The sequence below is a fragment of the Chiloscyllium plagiosum genome, unplaced genomic scaffold, assembly GCF_037043375.1.
Source record: "Chiloscyllium plagiosum isolate Xiang-an unplaced genomic scaffold, Cpla_swu_hap1 HiC_scaffold_29, whole genome shotgun sequence".
Classification (NCBI taxonomy): domain Eukaryota; kingdom Metazoa; phylum Chordata; class Chondrichthyes; order Orectolobiformes; family Hemiscylliidae; genus Chiloscyllium; species Chiloscyllium plagiosum.
The window spans coordinates 85,132,403-85,151,362 of NW_028270167.1; the positions used below are offsets into that span (position 1 = coordinate 85,132,403).

At 43.9% G+C, this 18,960-nt stretch overlaps 1 long non-coding RNA gene across 1 annotated transcript in view; it reads left to right on the forward strand.

Moving 5' to 3' along the window:
• Positions 1-18,368, forward strand: part of LOC148142418 (uncharacterized) — a 313,258-nt gene extending 294,890 nt beyond the window's left edge. The window contains exons 2-3 of the long non-coding RNA XR_015752092.1: positions 14,702-14,809; positions 18,257-18,368. This is a non-coding gene — a long non-coding RNA (uncharacterized LOC148142418). The remainder of the gene's footprint in view (positions 1-14,701; positions 14,810-18,256) is intronic.
• Positions 18,369-18,960: the final 592 nt, after the last annotated feature.

Below are 18,960 nucleotides of genomic sequence, written 5' to 3' on the forward strand. Positions count from 1 at the left end.
TGAGAGGTTTTACATACATTTAGTGCACATCGGAAAACACAACTTACAGTCCCATTTTTGCAGCAAAGGGGAAAATGTCTCATCAAGCGATCCCGCCCGAGTGAGCGCCGCCATCTTTATTCGGGGCAACGACTCACTGGACACGCGCGCGGCCGCCAGCTTTGTAGGGGGCAAGGTTCAGAGGGGTGAATGTGCAGCTCTCCCTGATAGAGAGTCATGGGGCAGGATTTACACAGAGCACATTCAAACCCAGGGAATTGGATGCTTTTTATTCTGGATATGTCTCGTCATTCATTTTAAAAATTTTGATGTGAGGAGAGGCGGAACAGATAGTAAGTTTGCAGATGACACCAAAATTGGAAGTATTGTGGACAGTGAAGAAGGATATCTCGGAGTACAATGGGATCTTGATCAGATTGGTAAATGGGCTGAGGAGTGGCAGATAGGGTTTAATTTAGATAAATGTGAGGTGTTGCATCTTGGATAAGCAAATCAGAGCAAGACACATACCGAATTATAAGGTCTTGGAGATTCTTGCTGAACAAATAGTCCTTGGAGTGCAGGTTCATAGATCCTTGAAAGTAGATAGAATAGTGAAGAAGTTGTTTAGTATGCTTTCCATAATTGGTCACAGCATTGAGTAACGGAGCTGAACAGGACATTGGTTAGGCCACTTTTTAAATATTGTTTACAATTCTAGTCTCCCTCCTATCAGAAGGAGGAACTGAAACATGGAAGGTTTGAGAATAGATTTTCAAGGATGTTGCGAGTTGGAGGATTTGAGTCGCAGGGAGAGGCATAATAGGCTGGGTCCATTTTCCCTGGAATGTCATAGGCTGCGTGTGATGTTATAGAGCTTTATAAAATCATGAGGGGCATGGAAAGCATACATAGACGAGGTGTTTACCTTGGGTTCGTGGAGCCCAGAACTAGAGGATATAGGTTTAGGTTAAGAGAGGAAAATTCAAAAGGAGCCTAAAGGGCAACTAAAATTGGAACACTTAAAAGGCATTTGAATAGGAAGGGTTCAGAGGGATGTTGGCCAAATGCTGGCAAATGGGAATAGATTAGGTTAGAATATCTGGTTGGCATAGGCGGTTGGACCAAAGAGTCTGTTTCAGTGCTAGTCATCTCTGACTGTGATATCATAAAAGTGAACACTGTTCTGATTCTCTTCTGGTCTCCTTGATGTCCACTTGTTCATTATCTTGCTTCCTCAGTGTCTCGTGTGTATTTTTGCTCTGTTTAGTATTTTACTATTATGTTCACAGACCCTTTTGTAAATGAATTGTCTACTGCTGCCCAACCCGTGACCATATGCTTCTCATTATCAGGTTTTTTTTTTCCCCACAATATCTTTGATAGTCAAGAATTCTTTTTTTCCAATAAGCGAGTAAATTTTCCTTCTATTTCTAACAGCCAAATTCTGCACCATTTTCGTTCTCTATAATTCATATTGCACTCCCTGAAAAGTCGTGTGTATTTCTCCTTTCACAGGTACCAGTGATCAATGCCAAAGCACTGGTGCCTGTGGAGAGGGTAATATTTGACTTCTTGTACTGCTGCAGTTTGTATGGTGAAGGTGCTCCCACAACGTGGTTGGGTAAGAGACAGAACAGATTATTCACTCAGCGATAGTGAAGAGTAGAAGATACCGGTAAAAATCAATATGTTTTTAATTTCACAAAAACATTATTGAGAACTTTTGATAAAAGGCCAAAGATGGAGAATATTATGCCAGTGCTAGAGCAGTACTTGTCTTGGTGGGCAGCAAGTTCTGGAGCACAGCCATCAGTCTTATTGCGACAATGTTGGCAGGGCCCAGAGCCTTTACACTATTTGTCCATTTCTTGATCTGATTTGAAATGAGTTTTCAACTAATCCAATTCACATCTGTGTCAGGGACCAATGGGGAAGCTCATTCACTTGGCACTGCTGGCTGAAGATTGCTGCAAATGCTGTTGTCGCATCTGTTACATGGATGACTGAGACCCTTCTGTCTGTAGGGATGGGGATATCTGTGATGCTTCCTGCAGTGAGTTGTTTAATTGTCCATCACCAAGCATGACTAGGTGTGGCAGAAATGCAGAGCTCAGATCTGATCCAGTGGTTGTAGGATCACATAGTTCTATTTGGTGTTGCTTGCACTGTTTGGCGTACAGGTTTGGTAGCTGCACCAGGTTGGCACCTCAATTTTATGTACTGGTACTGCTGCTGGCATGTCGTCCTGTATTCTCCATTGAACCTGGGCTGATCCCCTGGCTTGATGTTATTGATTGAGTGGGGGATATAACAGGCCATGAGATTTCAGATTGGGTTGGAGTACAGTTCTGCTGCTGTTTTTGGCCCACAGTGAGGCAGATGTTGCAGTGTCAAGAGGACTGACTTTGAGGTTGTACTTTCCAGTGCATTGGTAGATGTAATGTGGTCCATCTAGTTTCCTTCCTTTGTTGAGACTGTGCAGTGATTAATACAGTGAGTGATTGGGTGGGCCACTGTCAGGAATGCAACTTTTAAAAACAGGTTTTGTGATTTTTTTTTAATGCATAATTTCAGTTGCATCACAATATACATTTTTGCTATGAATTCTGTGCCTTAGAATCGTGCCCCCCACAATCACCTGATGAACGAGCGGCGCTCCGAAAGTTAGTGTGCTTCCAATTAAACCTGATGGACTATAACCTGATGTTGTGTGATTCTTAACTTAGAATATGACAGCACTACTAACAGGGCTGCATGTCGACAGGCTCAATCCAGTTAATCAATACATTCGGAAGGATTTCCTCCAAGTTTGATGACTCAATACTAGTCAAAACCGTCAACTTCAACCTGCAATGTTGCTCTTAACAAAAACTTCAGGCTGACACAAAGCTCCCCACCCCACTGCAATGTGGTAACCGGGCCTGGCCCAGGAACTGGGACATTTGTGGACTGTGATCTCAAAGGAAGCGAGCAAACAGAATTCTGACAGATTAGTCCTCAAAGGTGAGTAACAAGTTTGAGACAAGGCAGGTGGTATGCCACCTTGCGCTTACCTTAATTGCATTTCTTATTTACAGTCGTGTTTTCCAAAGTATAAAGAACCGGTTTGTTTTCCGTGGTTGGGGAGTTTTATCCTCGTTGATCACAGTTCCTGCCTCTCGCTCCCCACGTCAAACCATAGGATCAATAACAAAACAATAAACTGCAGGTGCTGGAGATCTGAACCCCAGAAACAAATGCTGGAGAAACTCAGCAGTTCTAAGGGCATCGGTGCAGAGAAAATAATGTTACATTTCAAGTTCACTGACTCTTCGTCTGAACGGACAAAAGGTCACTGGACTTGGAACTTACAATGTGTTATTCCACACAGAGGGGCTGCTGGACCTGCGGTTCTCCAGCACTGTGCTTTCTATAGTGAACTTTATTTACAAAACAGATCGGAAAAATACTAATCTCCAAAAGTCAAAGGTTCATTGCAAACATGAGCATAGCTTCCACACTTGAGTTACAGAAGCACGCCTCAGTTTAAAAACAAGATTTAACTCAGAGTAACATTCCATCTCAAAATTAGCCGAGTTACACCAGTAATAAAGCTCATCCACCCAATGAGGCACTTCAGCACAACATCCTGCAGTGTTGCACACAGCCACCTTTACCAAAGAATGATCACATGTCACAAAAATGAAGGCCAAGAGCATGTCTGTTTAAAGGAGCTGAAGTCAAACTCAATTTTTTTGAAGGAATTTTATTAAACCTGATTGGACATTTAAATCTGAGCATAAGCTTTGCTTTTTTAAACAAAGTTTGTGGGAAAGATCCCACATCTTGCTAAAGGTTCAGTTCGGCCTGATACATAGAGCCAAAGGTCAAGCAAACATCACACTTTCCATTCACTTCTACAAATTGTTTGTAAAATCATTTCACGTTAAAGAACTGGACAATAAATGTCATTGTATGCAATAAGAGTGAAGCAGATTTAGTTTTGGAAGGCAGTGTGTGTGCTTTCTAAATTCTGGGAGCACTTTGGGAGACTGCTCCAAGATGGTGATAGTGAGCATATCTGGAATGCACCGTTTAGATTTGGGAATCCTTGGGAGACAATCTGTGGTTTCACTAATACTTGGCTTGCGTTGTTGGTGTACAGTAAGCAATTCATAAAGTTACTTATGTATTGTTGTTGACTACCCGCATGGTATTCAAATCTGCCAGGTTGCCTTCAATAGTGTGAATGCATCTATTGTAAATATTTGGAATATTCCAGAACTGCCTAGTGCTTGGCAAATTCGGGGGGACAAAAAAATCACTGAGTAATTTGAAATTAAGAATCCAAGAGGACGAAACCACTGAAGTATTCAATTCAAATAGTTATATGGATTGCTCACTTTAAAATACCTGTGATCCAGAGGAATGGATGGACTGACAGAATTGGGAATAAATTCCTAGCTGGGACATGTGAAATGTGCTTTGATAAAGTCACCTGCATTTACCAACAATAATTTGGCAAGCTCAGAAATTTAAAAAACAACACGAGCTTCATTGCTGCTCCAGTCAGGTCCCACGTTCTGTGAAAAAAATAACAATGTTCAGGTTTATTGCATACACTTTGAAACCAGTGTTTCTTCTACAGATCCTGCAAGTATTCCCAATGAGCATAGTCCATCCAAATGATGTTGCTAATTTAGGCCAACTCATTTCTTTCCGAGCCTCTATCGCCTGAAGAGTGACCAGAAGCAATTACTCCACAAATGTGGGAACATTACCGACGAGGATTTTTTCCTTCAGAATTGACTTCCATATATTCAGTGCCCAGAACAGACAAAAAGCTTGTTACCTTATATAGAGCAATGATTCAGTGGGAGTAAAACGCTAACCTTTTCTTGCTTAACAATCACACTGCTTAAATTTTAAACATGAACACTTCTTAATAGTTCACTAGATCCTAACGAAATATTTTGTGTGAAACAAATCACATGATACATAGTTATTCAGATAATAAAACAAGTTTGTTCATTGAAGAACGCAGAGGAAAAGGTCATGAAACAATGTGAGTTTGATATACCTCAATCATCATTTCAAGTGCATTCTCTGCATAAATTCTCCTTGTCCTCCTCGAAGTATTCAACTTCTTGAATAGAGAGAATGAAGTCACAGTTGTACAACACAAAATCAGACTCTTCAGTCCAACTTGCCCATGCTGACCAGATATCCAAAATTAATCTAGTCCCATTTGCCAGCATTTGTTCCATATCCATCTTAAACCCTTTCTACTAATTATCAGTTTATTTTACTTTATCAGCACTTGAAATACTGACATTTTCTTCTCCCAACATTGGTTAAAGAAATCATAAGTTCATTCATCTAAGTTAATTTTGTAATCTTCCACAAAGAAACAAGTGAGAACAACATATAGCTGAGTGCAAAACAAAATACTGCAGCTGCACGATACCTAGAAACACTCTAAAGGTGAGGCACTGATACTGCACAAGTTTGTCAGCACGGTTTCAATTACTGACAATAATTTAGTAATGTCTTAGCCTTCACATAGTTAAGGTAAATGTGAGATATCTGAATTTCATGAATTGGTTCCTATTGCACTTTGATCAACAAAAATTATTCTTGGTTTAATCTACTCAAAGGAGAAAGTGACGACCAAAGAAGCTGGACATCAGAGTCGAAAGTGTCATGCTGGAAAAGCACATCAAGTCAGGCAACATGCGAGAAGCAGGAGAGTTGATGTTTCGGGCATAAGTCCTTCATCAGGAATCACAGGCTTCAGAAAAATAACTGGCACAGACTTCTGCCAATACATATGTAGAAGGGTCAGAGCATGTTACTATCAGATTAGAGACTAATTTCAGATTTGGTACCATTCAGTGCAACATTTTAGTATGATATTTACATATATACCTAAAAGAGATGTTGTCAAAAATGACAAGCTCTAGGATGATTACAGGATTAAACCTGGAAATAAAGCTGGTGAACAAGAATGGCAAAGTGAAGTCCCATCATAGAACATAGAACATAGAAGAATACAGCGCAGTACAGGCCCTTCGGCCCTCGATGTTGCGCCGATCCAAGCCCACCTAACCTACACTAGCCCACTATCCTCCATCTGCCTATCCAATGCCCGCTTAAATGCCCATAATGAGGGAGAGTCCACCACTGCTACTGGCAGGGCATTCCATGAACTCACGACTCGCTGAGTAAAGAACCTACCCCTAACATCTGTCCTATACCTACCTCCCCTTAATTTAAAGCTATGCCCCCTTGTAATAGCTGACTCCATACGTGGAAAAAGATTCTCACTGTCAACCCTATCTAAACCCCTAATCATCTTATACACCTCTATCAAGTCACCCCTAAACCTTCTTTTCTCCAATGAAAACAACCCCAAGTGCCTCAGCCTTTCCTCATACGATCTTTCTACCATATCAGGCAACATCCTGGTAAACCTCCTCTGCACCCGTTCCAGTGCCTCCACATCCTTCCTATAGTATGGCGACCAAAACTGCACACAATACTCCAGATGCGGCCGCACCAGAGTCTTATACAACTGCAACATGACCTCAGTACTCCGGAACTCAATTCCTCTACCAATAAAAGCCAGTACGCCATATGCCTTCTTCACCGCACTATTTACCTGGGTGGCAACTTTCAAAGATTTGTGTACATGGAGACCAAGATCCCTCTGCTCATCCACACTACCAAATATCCGACCGTTAGCCAAGTACCCCATCTTTTTATTACTCTTACTCGCCTTGGGCAGTGTCAAGTAAGAATTTGAGAGCAGAGTTGCCACTTTGGTGTAACCTGCAGTCTGGCCAAATTGCAGCAAAAATCTGTTCAATTTTATCTGCAAACTATTGAATGCAAAATCCTCCTTGCACAATAATGAGGCAGCATTTTGGGATGTCATTTTTAAAATATATTATTATCAACAATACTTACAATTAAGAGTGATCACTTGGTGCTGTCTGCAAAACACAGTACAAAAAGGAGTTAACAGAAAAACATTATAACCCAAATTCAGAGTCACTAATTCATTGATATTGCATGGGTCCAGCATTTATAATAGTCAATTTTTAAAAATTAATACAGATACATTTACTAACTACATTGGAGTACAGGCAAGTTTCTTACTTAACAGTGACAGGATTGACAGAGTCCGCATGGATTTAAGAGAGGGGAATCATACTTAGCAAATCTACTGAAAGAACCTACAGAGTCGAATATTAAAGTAAGAAATTGCAGGACATTTAAAAAAGCTCATCATTAAACATGGTAGACTGGGTTTTGTGAAAGAGAAACTATATTTGACAAATTTGCGACAGTTCCTTGAGGAGATAACAAGCAGGGCTGATAAAGGGCAATCCAATGATGTTCTGTATTTGGATTTTTAAAATGCAAAGGATAAGGTGCTTACATAAAAGTTAATTGCAAAACTAAGGAGCTCATGCTATCGGCATAATGTGTTAGCATTGATGGAGGATTGGTTAGCCACACTGGCTGTTGCTGAGTCCTCACTTGCAGTGCTGTATACAGTGTTAGCTCCCATATTTAATAAAGGATAAACCAACATCGGTGACCATTCAAAAAAGATTCACTTGGCTGCTTCGAGGACAAAAGGGTTGACCTATCAAGAATAGATAAACAGGGGTGATCTTATGGAAACAAGATTCTGAGGAGCTTGACAGGGTAGATGTTGACTAGATCTTCTAACACCAGTGAAGTTTCAAACCAGGTGACATTACATAAGGGAACATTCATTTTAGAAAAAGTAAAGAGTTTTTTCTCTCAGTGAATGGCTAGAATTTTCTCGCCCAAACAATTGTGAAAGTTAAATGTGGGAGGGGAATGGTTCAGTGACTCTTCTGAGGGTTGTTCTGGCTTGTTGGGCTGAAGGGCCCATTTCCACATAGAATCACAGATTCCCTACTATCTCAAATTATTTTAAAAGAGGGCAGATAGATTTTTGAAATATTGAGCAGTTGAGGGCTATGCGGATCAAGCATAAAAGAGGTGTTGAGGTCTGGGTTGGCCCAGCCATGATCTGATATAATGGGGGAACAAGCTGAAGGGAATGAATGCCCTACTCCTGCTCCGATTCCTTGAGGCTCAATTTCATGTGTTTTTTTTTTGGTTTCCAAAGCAGAATGTGATACAATGTGCTAAAGATCTCAGATGTTGTGAAAAAGTGGTGTTTATGTCCTGATTCAGATGGCATTGATTCATCAATCACAGCTATACAGTCATGAGTAGGAAGGCAATTCCCTCCATGAATAAAGGGAATCTACTGCAGAGCTCACCCAAAGGGAATTCTTACCCTCAGCAAACTCTCCCATCACATGACCCAACATATCAGCTAAAGCAGGACGCACTGCGCATGCTGTAGCCAACAAAATGATCCGCGGGTGATTGATGTCAGCACCGGACCAATGAAAGGACGGTGGGCGGAGCAGGAGGACCGAGCGGGATGTTGGTCCTCCAACCAATCAGTGAATGAAGGGCGGAGCTAAGCTAAACCATGTGATCACCCACGCGCGCGGCGCAGAGTAACTGTAATGAATGTTCGGGAAGTTATGGAGAGAAAGGATATGGTAAGGAAAGAAATAAACAGGGAAACCGGAGAAAAACTGTGTTGCTATGAGCGGAGAGGTTTTACAAACAAATTGTGCACGTCGGAAAACACAAATTTGAACGTCCCAGGCCCGTGTTTGCAGTAAATGAGGAATGGCCTCAGCGCGGCTGCAGGCCTGAGTGAGCGCCGCCATCTTTATTTGGGGCAACGATTCACTGGACACGTGCGCGACCGCCATCTTTGTAGGGGGCAAGGTGCAGCCAGGCGCATGTGCAGCCTTTCTCCAGTTTAGAGTCATTGTGATCACAGCAGCCAATACTGCTCTGATTCACCTCTGGGCTCCCTCATGGCCACTTTGTCAATATCTAGCTTCCTCAGTCTCCAACCATGGGTGTATTTTTGGTCTGTTTACTACTGTATTATTACTTTTATAGACCATTTGTAAATGAGTTTTTCACTGCAGCCCAGCCCCTGACCATGTACTGCTCTAATATCAGATTATTATTTTCTAGAATATATATTCGACAGTCAAGAATTCTTTTTTCCAACAAGCAAGTGTATTTTCCTTCCATTTCTGACTATCAAATTCTGCACTATTTTCATTCCCTGTAATCCATTTTGCACTCCCTGAAACATCAACTGTGTTTCTCCTTCCGCAGATACCTGTGATTAATGCCAAAGCCCTGTTGCCTGTGGAGAGGGTGATGTTTGACTTTCTTGTACAGCTGCAGTTTGTGTGGTGAAGGTGCTCCTACAATGTGGTTGGCTAAGTGGCATTATAGATTATTCATTCAGCAACAATGATGATTTGAAAATAATGTCCAAATCAACAACAGTTTGTATTTTTATTATCATGCTGATAATTTCACAAAAAAAACTATTGAGAACTTTAGACATAAGGCCAGAGGTGGAGATATTAGGTCAGGTGACCAAAAGCATTGCCAAAAAGCAGGTTTTGAGGGATGCCTTAAAGGCGGAAAGCAGACCTGTGAGGTTTTGGCTGCGAATTTCAGACTGTGCTGCTTCAGCAACTGTAGAAACAGCCACACAGGTGAAGTAATGAATTAACAAATGGTAGGGAGTCTCGAAGAAAATGGGTTGTCGAGGTCTCAAAGTGTGTGTGGTGCAGGGAGCTAGGGATTATCACAGCCAGGAATTAAATCAAGTGTGAGAATTTTAAATTGAGGGATATTGGCCAGGTGCTGGCAGGTGAGACTCGATTGGGTTGGAATATCTGGTCGGCATGGACGGGTTGGATTGAAGGGTCTGTTTCCATGCTGTACATCTCTGTGGCTCTATGTTGATTATGAATAGGAGCCTTTTGATGAAACAACAAGCAGAGATTTAGACTTTCCTGAGATTACAGGGAGGTTGAATTTGGGAAGCTGGCCCTGAGTGTGTTTGGAAAATGAAGTCAGGAGACAACACAAGGTGGATGAAAGTATATGAGCTAAGACAAGGGTGGAATCAGCTAGAAATAGTGGTCTTGGAGTGGGACTGAGTTATCACACTCATGTCACTTCTGGGAATCAGCTGGTTGCCAGATTGTGAATCAGGGCGGTAACACAATCGGGAGCTGAGTGGCCGTGGTGGAGCCTAAAATGAGTGTCACTTAGCTGACTGTTGCTGAGCAGCGTCTGCTTGGCAGCTCTGTTGATGACATTTTCCATCACTTTACTGCTAATCGAATGTGGACTGATAGAGGGAAATTGGCTGGGTTGGATTGCCCTTTGTTTTTGTGTTGAACATCCCTGGGCAATGTTTCACATTATCGGTAGATGCTTGCTGGGTGGCAAGTTCTGGAGCACAAGCCATCAGTATTATTGCCAGAATATTGGCAGGGCCCGTAGCCTTTGCACGACTTAACCATTTCTTGATGTTATTCAAACTCAACTGAACTGGCTTAAAACTCACATCTGTGATGTTAGAAACCACTGGAGAAGGATGAGATGGATCATCCCACTTTGAACTTCTGGCTGAAGATTGCTGCAAATGCTGTCATCTTATCTGGTGCATGAGTGTGTGAGGCCCCTCCATCAGTAAAGGTGGGGATTTCTGTGATCCTTCCTCCAGTGAGTTGTTTAATTGTCCATTACCGGTCACAACTGGGTGTGGCAGAACTGCAGTGCTCCGATCTGTTCCATTGGATGTTGGATCACTTAGCTCTGTTGCTTGCTACTGATGCTGTTTGATGTGCAGGTAGTTCTGTTTAATAGCTTCACCAGGTTGGCACTTCATTTTCAAGTCTGCCTGGTGCTGCTCATGGCATGCCTTCCTTTACTGTCCATTGTGGTGGGTGAGAGCAGGATTTACAAACCCATGAGATTACAGATTGTGCTGGAGTACAGTTCTGCTGCTGTTGATGTCCCACAGTTCCTCATAGATACCCAGTTTGAGATCCTACATCTCTTCTAAGTCTGTCCCATTTAGAACGGTGATAGTGTCACTCAACACAAGGGAGGTTTTTCTCAAATTTAAGGCAAGACTTTGTCTCCAAAAGGAATCTGTGATGGTCGCTCGTACTGATACTGTCATAGACATATGTATCTGCCGCTGGTCAATTCATAACAATGAGATCAAGTATGTTTTTTCCTCTTGTTGGTTCCCTCACCACCCGCTGCAGACTCAATTGAGCAGCTATAACCTTTAGGACCTGGCCAGCTCAGTCAGTAATTCTGTTGCAGAGCTAGTCTCGATTATGGACATTGAAATCCTGTACCCAGAGGACATTTGACACCATTTTATTGCCTCAGTGCTTCCTCCAAATGTTGTTCAACATGAAGGAGAAGTGATTCATCCTCCAAGGGAGGACGGGACGTGGTAATCAGCAGGAGCCATGAGACTTCCTGGTCTCCGGAGCCAATGCTGTGTACTCCCTGGGCAAATCCTCCCTGTCTGTGCCACCACATCTGCCTGTCTGTCCTGCTGGTGGGACAGGACATATCCAGAGATTTCAGGAGAAAGTGAAGACTGCAGATGCTGGAGATCAGAATCAAGAGTCTGGTGCTGGGAAAGCACAGCAAGTCAGGGTGATGAAGGGCTTAGGCTCGATACATCGATTCTCCTTCTCCTCGGATGCTGCCTGACCTGTTGTGCTTTTCCATCACCACAATCTCAATATCTTGGGATGGTGATGGTGGTGTCTGGTCATTGTCTGTAAGGGTTGAGTATGACTATGTCAGGCTGTTCCTTGATTGGGCTGTGAGACAGCTCTGCACATTTTGGCACCAAAATCCAGATGTTAGTCTGGAGGACGTTGCACCATCGAGAGGGCTGATTCTGTGGTTGTATTAAATGGTGCCTTCTTAGATGCCGAGTGGTCCATCCAGTTTCATTACTTTGTTGAGACTTTGCAGTGATTATTTCAGTGAGTAGCTTGCTGGGCGACTGTCAGGTTGGCAGGGTTTTTTTTTTTTGCCATTGACAATGGTTCCATGGAGATCAGGAGATTTCTAATTCCAGTTATTTTTTCTTGAATTCAGATTCCACCATCTGCCAAGATGGGATTCGAACCAGGACTTCAGTCATTTGTTTTAATATTTTGGATAAAAGTTAAACACATTTGGTTTGTTCACTCGCTTTAAATATCACTTACCCAGGTTTTGTTTATTTGTGAAACACTGTCCATCATTCTGTCTCCTCCATCCTTCTCTCCAACAACAAGAGTTTGGAGTACATGGAGTTTCTTTGTCACTAAGATTGAGATAATCCGATCTGTAGCTTCCCTCCCTCCCACTAGCCCACTAAGTCAAACTGCCTCACGTGGTGTTCCCGGTTTTTGTCCAAACCTACATCTTTCTCCAATCTCATCTCATGTCAAGCCTTATCAGAGCTCATTTTTACCCTTTACCCTAATCTCACTAAACCATAGACTTTCCAACTCTCTTTTCTCCTCCTCCACATCAGTCCCCCTCACCGATTCACAGACATTGTTCCTTGTTCTATCTTTTCTGTTTATGGTCCTTCTCTCCCATTCTGTGATAAATTGATATTTGACCTCACGGTTGTTGGAAAATCCTGCTCCATCTCCACTCTCCCTTTCCTTTCTGAATTCCTTGCATTTGGTGTCCCCCGTGGATCTATCCTTGGCCCCTCCTGTATCACACCTACATACTGCCAGGAGGTGACATTGTGCAAAAGTACCATGTTGGGTTTCACATGTACACTGACGATGCCCAGCTCTCCCTCCCCATCATCCCTCTCCATTACTCCACTGTTACTCAGTTATCAAACTGCTTACCACGCTCCCACTACTCGATTTGGTGCAGTTTCCTCCAATAAAACATTGTAATGGTTAAACCCGTTGCCTAACAAGTTCCTTTCCGTAACTGCTGAGCCTCTCCCTCTCACTGGGAACCATGCAGCAGAACTAGACTCTTCACAATACTGCTGTTATATCTGACACGAAGCTGACCTTCTGATTAGACATCTACACATCCCAAACACCAGGAATTCCAATCTCTAAACCGTTGCTTATCTCCTCCTCATCCCGGCTCCATTGCTACTCAAACCCCTTACCAGTGTCTGTGTTGCCTTAAACTTGACGAACCCAAAGCAGAACCCTTGATTCTGTGACTGGCTCAGAATCTGGTTTCAGAGCCCCCCCCCACCCCCCCCCCCCCCCCACCCTCCGTATTTACCCTCAGACACATCAGTATTTATTCTGTCAAACCCCTTAAGAATCTGGTGGTGCAGTCTGATTGTAGCTGGTGGAAATGACAGAAGATGATGTGCTGTATCTGGGTGGAAGGTAAGGACTTGGTGGAGGGGGGGGGTCTCTTCTTGTTGCAGTTGGAGATGTGGGTTTCAAAGGCAGAGGTGCAGGAAGTGGAGGAGATACATTGGATGGTATTGACCACATGGAAGGGGAAATTGCAGTCCTCGAAATATGGGGCCATTTGGTATGTTCTGGCTTCACTGGGACACAGCAGTAAGCATGAGATAAAGATGTTGGCCAGGGAACAGGCTCGTGTGTTTAAAGTGGCAGGCAGCTGGAAGCTCGGGGTCTGTTTTTGCAGCAGAACGTAGATCATCAGTTGTCATTTCTGCCACCTCCACTGAGATGCTGCCAGACACAGGTTCCTGTCCCCTCCATTAACAGCTATAAACCCTCCCAGCCAGATCGTAATCCACTCGTTTTTCTTTCCAAATGTTCCAGTCTCTCTTTGGTTCTGTCCCTCCCTGTTATTTACACTTTAACCCCTATCTCCTGCAATACAAAGATCTGCAGGTTAGTTGAATTGGCCAAGCTAAATTTCCCATAATATTCAGGGATGTGTAGGTTAGGTGCATTAGTTAGGAGAAATATACAGTAGTAGGGTAGGGGAATGGGTCTGGGTGGAATACCCTTCGGAGGGACGCTGTGGACATTTTGGGTCGAATACCTGTTTCCATGCTGTCAAGATTCTAATTTTCCCAGCTCCCATCGGATCCGAGGAAGGGCCACTGGACATATTTCTGTTCCCAGATGCTGCCAGACCTGCTGAGCTTTCCCAGCACCTTCTGCTTGTTGTTCCTGATTGACCCCATCCATACACCTTCTGGGTGTGATTCAGACAGGGGGAGGATACCACCACTGACCTCACAATGGGGTCCAGCTGATTGATGGCAGCTTCGGACCAATAGGAAAAGGTGGTGGGACTGGTGGACCAAGTGGAACCAGCTGGTCATCCAAACAATGGGAGTGAATGAGGGGCGTGGCCAGTGGGATGACACGTCACCAGTAACTCAGCCGATGCAGTGCCACGTGTCTCGGCCGTTGGTGAATGTGCGAGACGCAAACCGGAAAGGGGAGAGTGGCCTCAGAGGCAGGGAGATAATGAGTCACTTTAGACTGGGAAGTTTTAATTACACTCTGTGTGGTTCGTAAGTCTGAATTAGAAACTCTTAATCCTGCGTTTGCAGCAGATGGGAAAATGGCTGTGGCCCTCAGGCGGTGAAAGGTTCTGGGATATGGCCACCATTTTTATTGGGGGTAAGGTACAGTGAAGCGCATGTGCATGTCCCCTTCCTATGATGGGTGGGGGGAGGCGTGCAACTTGAAGAGAGACATTTACACATCAAGCACATACCAAGAAAAAAGTATGTCTTTAATTCTTCCTGTACTGACTGTGAGTCTTGTTTTGTGAATTCATTTCATAGGATATTAAATCAGAATAATTGAGGCTGGGATCTCAAAAGCAAGTTTTTACAGTCAATGGAGTCATCGGGATCTGAATATCATTGGCATTTAACTGTGGAAGGAGAAAGGTTTGTCTGTTCTGTTTGTGGGAAGATATCTCCAATATTTTTGTTAAGCAGAAAGATGTACAAATTCGTGGTTGGATCACCGTTTGGGTGTGTGCTCTGTTCTGGGCCCTGCAGCTGAGGAAGGAGATATTGGCCTGAGAGGGAGCACAGATTTATCCAAATTACACTTCGTCTCTTTGTAAGAACTCTCAGATTTAGACCCAACCACCCACTTCATGATGCTAACCTGTAAACTTTATGTTTTCAATTACCTGCAAACTTCCCATTAAAAATCCTTTTGGACTCAAATTCCAGTACCTTTTCAGGTGGAATGTTCCAGCTTCTGACAACTGTCTGTTCATTCAGAAACTGCTGAGGTCCATGTTGACTCTGGGGTTACAAAGGGCTGAATTGAAAGATGAGGTGCTGTTCCTGAGCTCCCATTGAGATACATTGGAACAGTACAGGAGGCTGAGGGCAATGTAGGTATGAGCAGACAATGAAGAAGACAGGGCTGCACTGTGAGGGCTGCTTGGCTCAATGAGAGTGTTCTGGAGTTGGGTGTAAACAGACTGATGTGAGACAAGGAGAAGGTGAAGTTGAAACTCAGTTTTAGTTCAGGCCCTTCAGATATTCACATGGTCCCAATGTGAACAGCCAGTTTTTAAGTGATACCTGCGGAGTATTTGTTAACAGTTTGTAAAGTATTTTTCCTGAGGGCAGTTGAGTCAACCGCATTGCTGTGGGTCTGGAGTCACATGTTGGCCAGACCAGGTGAGGATGACCATTTCCTTCCCTACAGGATATCAGTGAACCAGGTGGGTTTCTAACAATTGACAATAGTTTCAAGGTCATCATTCGCCTTTTCATTCGAGATTGTATTGAATTCCGATGCCACCATCAGCCATGTTGGGATTCTATCCCTAATCCTCGGAACATTGCACATGTCACTCATCTGGCAGGAATACCATTAAGCCATTGCCTCCCTTTTAGCAATGTTTAAAAGAAAGTTCCATAATTCTAGGTGTACAATGTGAGATAAAATACTGCAACGTCCATGTGTCAGCCTCTCCGAAAGGTCAATCAACAGAAATTTGTTTGGGGGGTGAAATATTTCACTTTTTTTTTTGGGGGGGTTATTAAACAAAAATGAATCCAAATAAAAATCTTATGCCACCAACATGTAATTTCTGAAGCGGGTGGGGGATTACAGAGACAGGGAGGGATGTGGGGCCAGAGGGGGATTGTTGTCCAAACATCACTGTGGTGTACATGGACTGCAGCATTTCAGGGAGGCGGTTCACCACCACTTTCTCCAAGACAAGTAAAGGTGGCCAGTAAATACTGGTCAGGGCAGCAAAGGCAACCCCAAGTGAATAAAACCAAGCAGTGACCTCTCTGAGCTGACTTGCTGTGAAGTTAAAAACCTCTTTGGAAATGGAGTGGGCAGAGAAGAGAAACAGAGACGTTTCACAGCTGCCCTCAGAGAGACCTCACCCTTGGAAGTACTCCGAGCCGGGGATCAGCTCAATGAGTTTCAGTCTCTTCTAATATCAATCTTAGTCGATTTTATTTTATTCAATCTACAATGAGTAAGGTGAGGATTTCTTTTTAATGTCTTACGGTCCCTTGATTAAATGTTTAAGATATGAACCGTAAGCATTAAGTTATTCTCGAACAGTATTTTTCGAGCAGTAAGACTGTGCCTTTGTCTTGGTCTGTAGATTAAGGCGGAGAGATGGCCTGTTGTAGAGTGGCGTGCTGTTCCTGTCGGATGTGGGAGATTAGGGAGAGTTTCAATGATCCTGATGATTATGACTGCAGCAAGTGTGATTGCAAATCCTATTGGATCGCATGGATTGGTGGAGGAGTGATTAAAGGCAGTGAGGAATTGACAGGAGCCGGGGGGTGTGATAGGTGGCAGTCTCAGGAATGCAGGATACTGCAGAAACAGTCAGGTAGATGGGTTACCGCCAGGAAAGCTAGGGGGGGCGGGGGTAGGTCGGTACTGCAGGAGTCTCCTATGGCTATCCCCATCTCAGGCAAGTGTATTGTTTTGGAAAATGTAGGTGGTAATAGACTTTCAGGGGAATGTAGCACTGACAGCCAAGTTACTGGTACTGAGACTGGCTTCTAACATAATGTGAGGTATATCCAGTTCCACATGATCGATGATGATAGGTGACGCTCTCGTCAGGGGCACAGTCTGCCGTTTCTGCAGCTGACAGTGAGACATCAGAATGGAGTGGTGTCTCTCTGGTGCCAGTGTCAAGGATGTCTCACAGAGGGAGCAGAATATTCTCAAAAGGGAAAATAACCAGTGGGAGGACATTGTACATTAGTACCAATGGCATAGGAAGGGGAAAGCATGGGGCCCTGACGAGCAGGGAGATTTGCTAGTGCCACTCGGGAGGCATTAAACCAGTGAAGGAGTCGGGGTAATCCTGAAGAGATAGTGAGAAAAGAGGTGAGTCTGAGGCTGGTTCACCAGTCAGACTGTCAAGGCAGGCAAGAGCAAGTCACAGAATGAGGTGCGACGGACCAGTTGCACTGCATTTATTTCAGTGCAAGAGACCTGACAGGTCAGGCAGGTGGGCTCAGGTTATGGTTTTGAACATGTGACTGGGATATTACAGCAATTACAGAGGCATCACTCAGGGATGGATAGGACTAGCAGATTAATGTTCCAGGGTATAGATGCTATAGCAAGTTTAGAAAGGGGGCAACAGAGCAGGGAGAGAGGTGTTTTTAGATTAGATTACATTTTAGATTACATTAGATTAGATTAGATTACAGTGTGGAAACAGGCCCTTCGGCCCAACAAGTCCACACCGACCCGCCGAAGCGAAACCCACCCATACCCCTACATTTACCCCTTACCTAACACTACGGGCAATTTAGCATGGCCAATTCACCTGACCCTGCACATCTTTGGACTGTGGGAGGAAACCGGAGCACCCGGAGGAAACCCACGCAGACACGGGGAGAATGTGCAAACTCCACACAGTCAGTCGCCTGAGGCGGGAATTGAACCCGGGTCTCAGGCGCTGTGAGGCAGCAGTGCTAACCACTGTGCCACCGTGCCGCCTACTTTTGATTAGGACAACATTATGCTTGGGCTTCGGGATGATATTCCTGGGAGTACCACCAGGCAAGTTATTTGGGTGGTACTGAGAAATAAGAAAGGGATGACCATCTTACTGGGATTGTATTATAGACTCTCTCCCAATAGTCAGCGGGGAATTGAGACACAATTTTGCCAGGAGACCTCAGTTATCAGTAAGAATAATATGGATGCAATGATAAGGGGTTTTAACTTTACCAACATGGCCTCGGAGTGCTGTAGTGTTAAGGGCTTGGATGGAAAGGTATTTGTTCAGTGTGAACGAGAACATTTCAGATTCAGTTTGTAGGATGTACCTACTAGAGAAGGAACAAAACCTGACCTGTTTCTTTATTTATTCACAGGATGAGGCTGTCACTGGCTCGGCCAGCATTTATTGCTGCGTTTACCCAGAGGGCAGTTAAGAGTCAACCACGTTGCTATAGGTCTGGAGTCCCATGCATACCAGGCCAGGTAAGGATGGCAATTTCCTTCCCTAAAGGTCATTAGTGAACCACATTGGTTTTTCCAACAATTGACAGTGGAATCCTTGTTGTCACTAGATTATTTTTTCCAGATATTTATTGAATTCACGTTCCAAAATCTGCCGTGATGGGATTCAAACCCGGGTCACCAGAACCTTATCTGGGTCTCTGGATTAACTGTCTGGCGATAATTTCACTCCGTCATCACTGCCTCTTAGGAAATGAGGCAGGGTGAGTGACTGAGGTATCGGTGGGGCAGCGCATCAGCACCAAAGATCCCACAGTATTGTGGCTCAGTGGTTAGCTCTGCTTCCTCAGCACCAGGGACCTGGGTTTGATTCCAGCCTCGGGCAACTGTCTTTGTTAGAGTTGGCACATTCTCCCCAGTGCTGAAAATGTGTTGCTGGAAAAGCGCAGCAGGTCAGGCAGCATCCAAGGAACAGGAGAATCGACGTTTCTGGCATAAGCCCTTCTTCCCATAGTGTCTAGATGCAGTATATGAGGTTTTGGGATGGGCAGGCAAATCTCTGCCTGATGTGAAAAGATCCTTTTGGGAACTTGGACAGATGTCAGAGGGAGGTGTG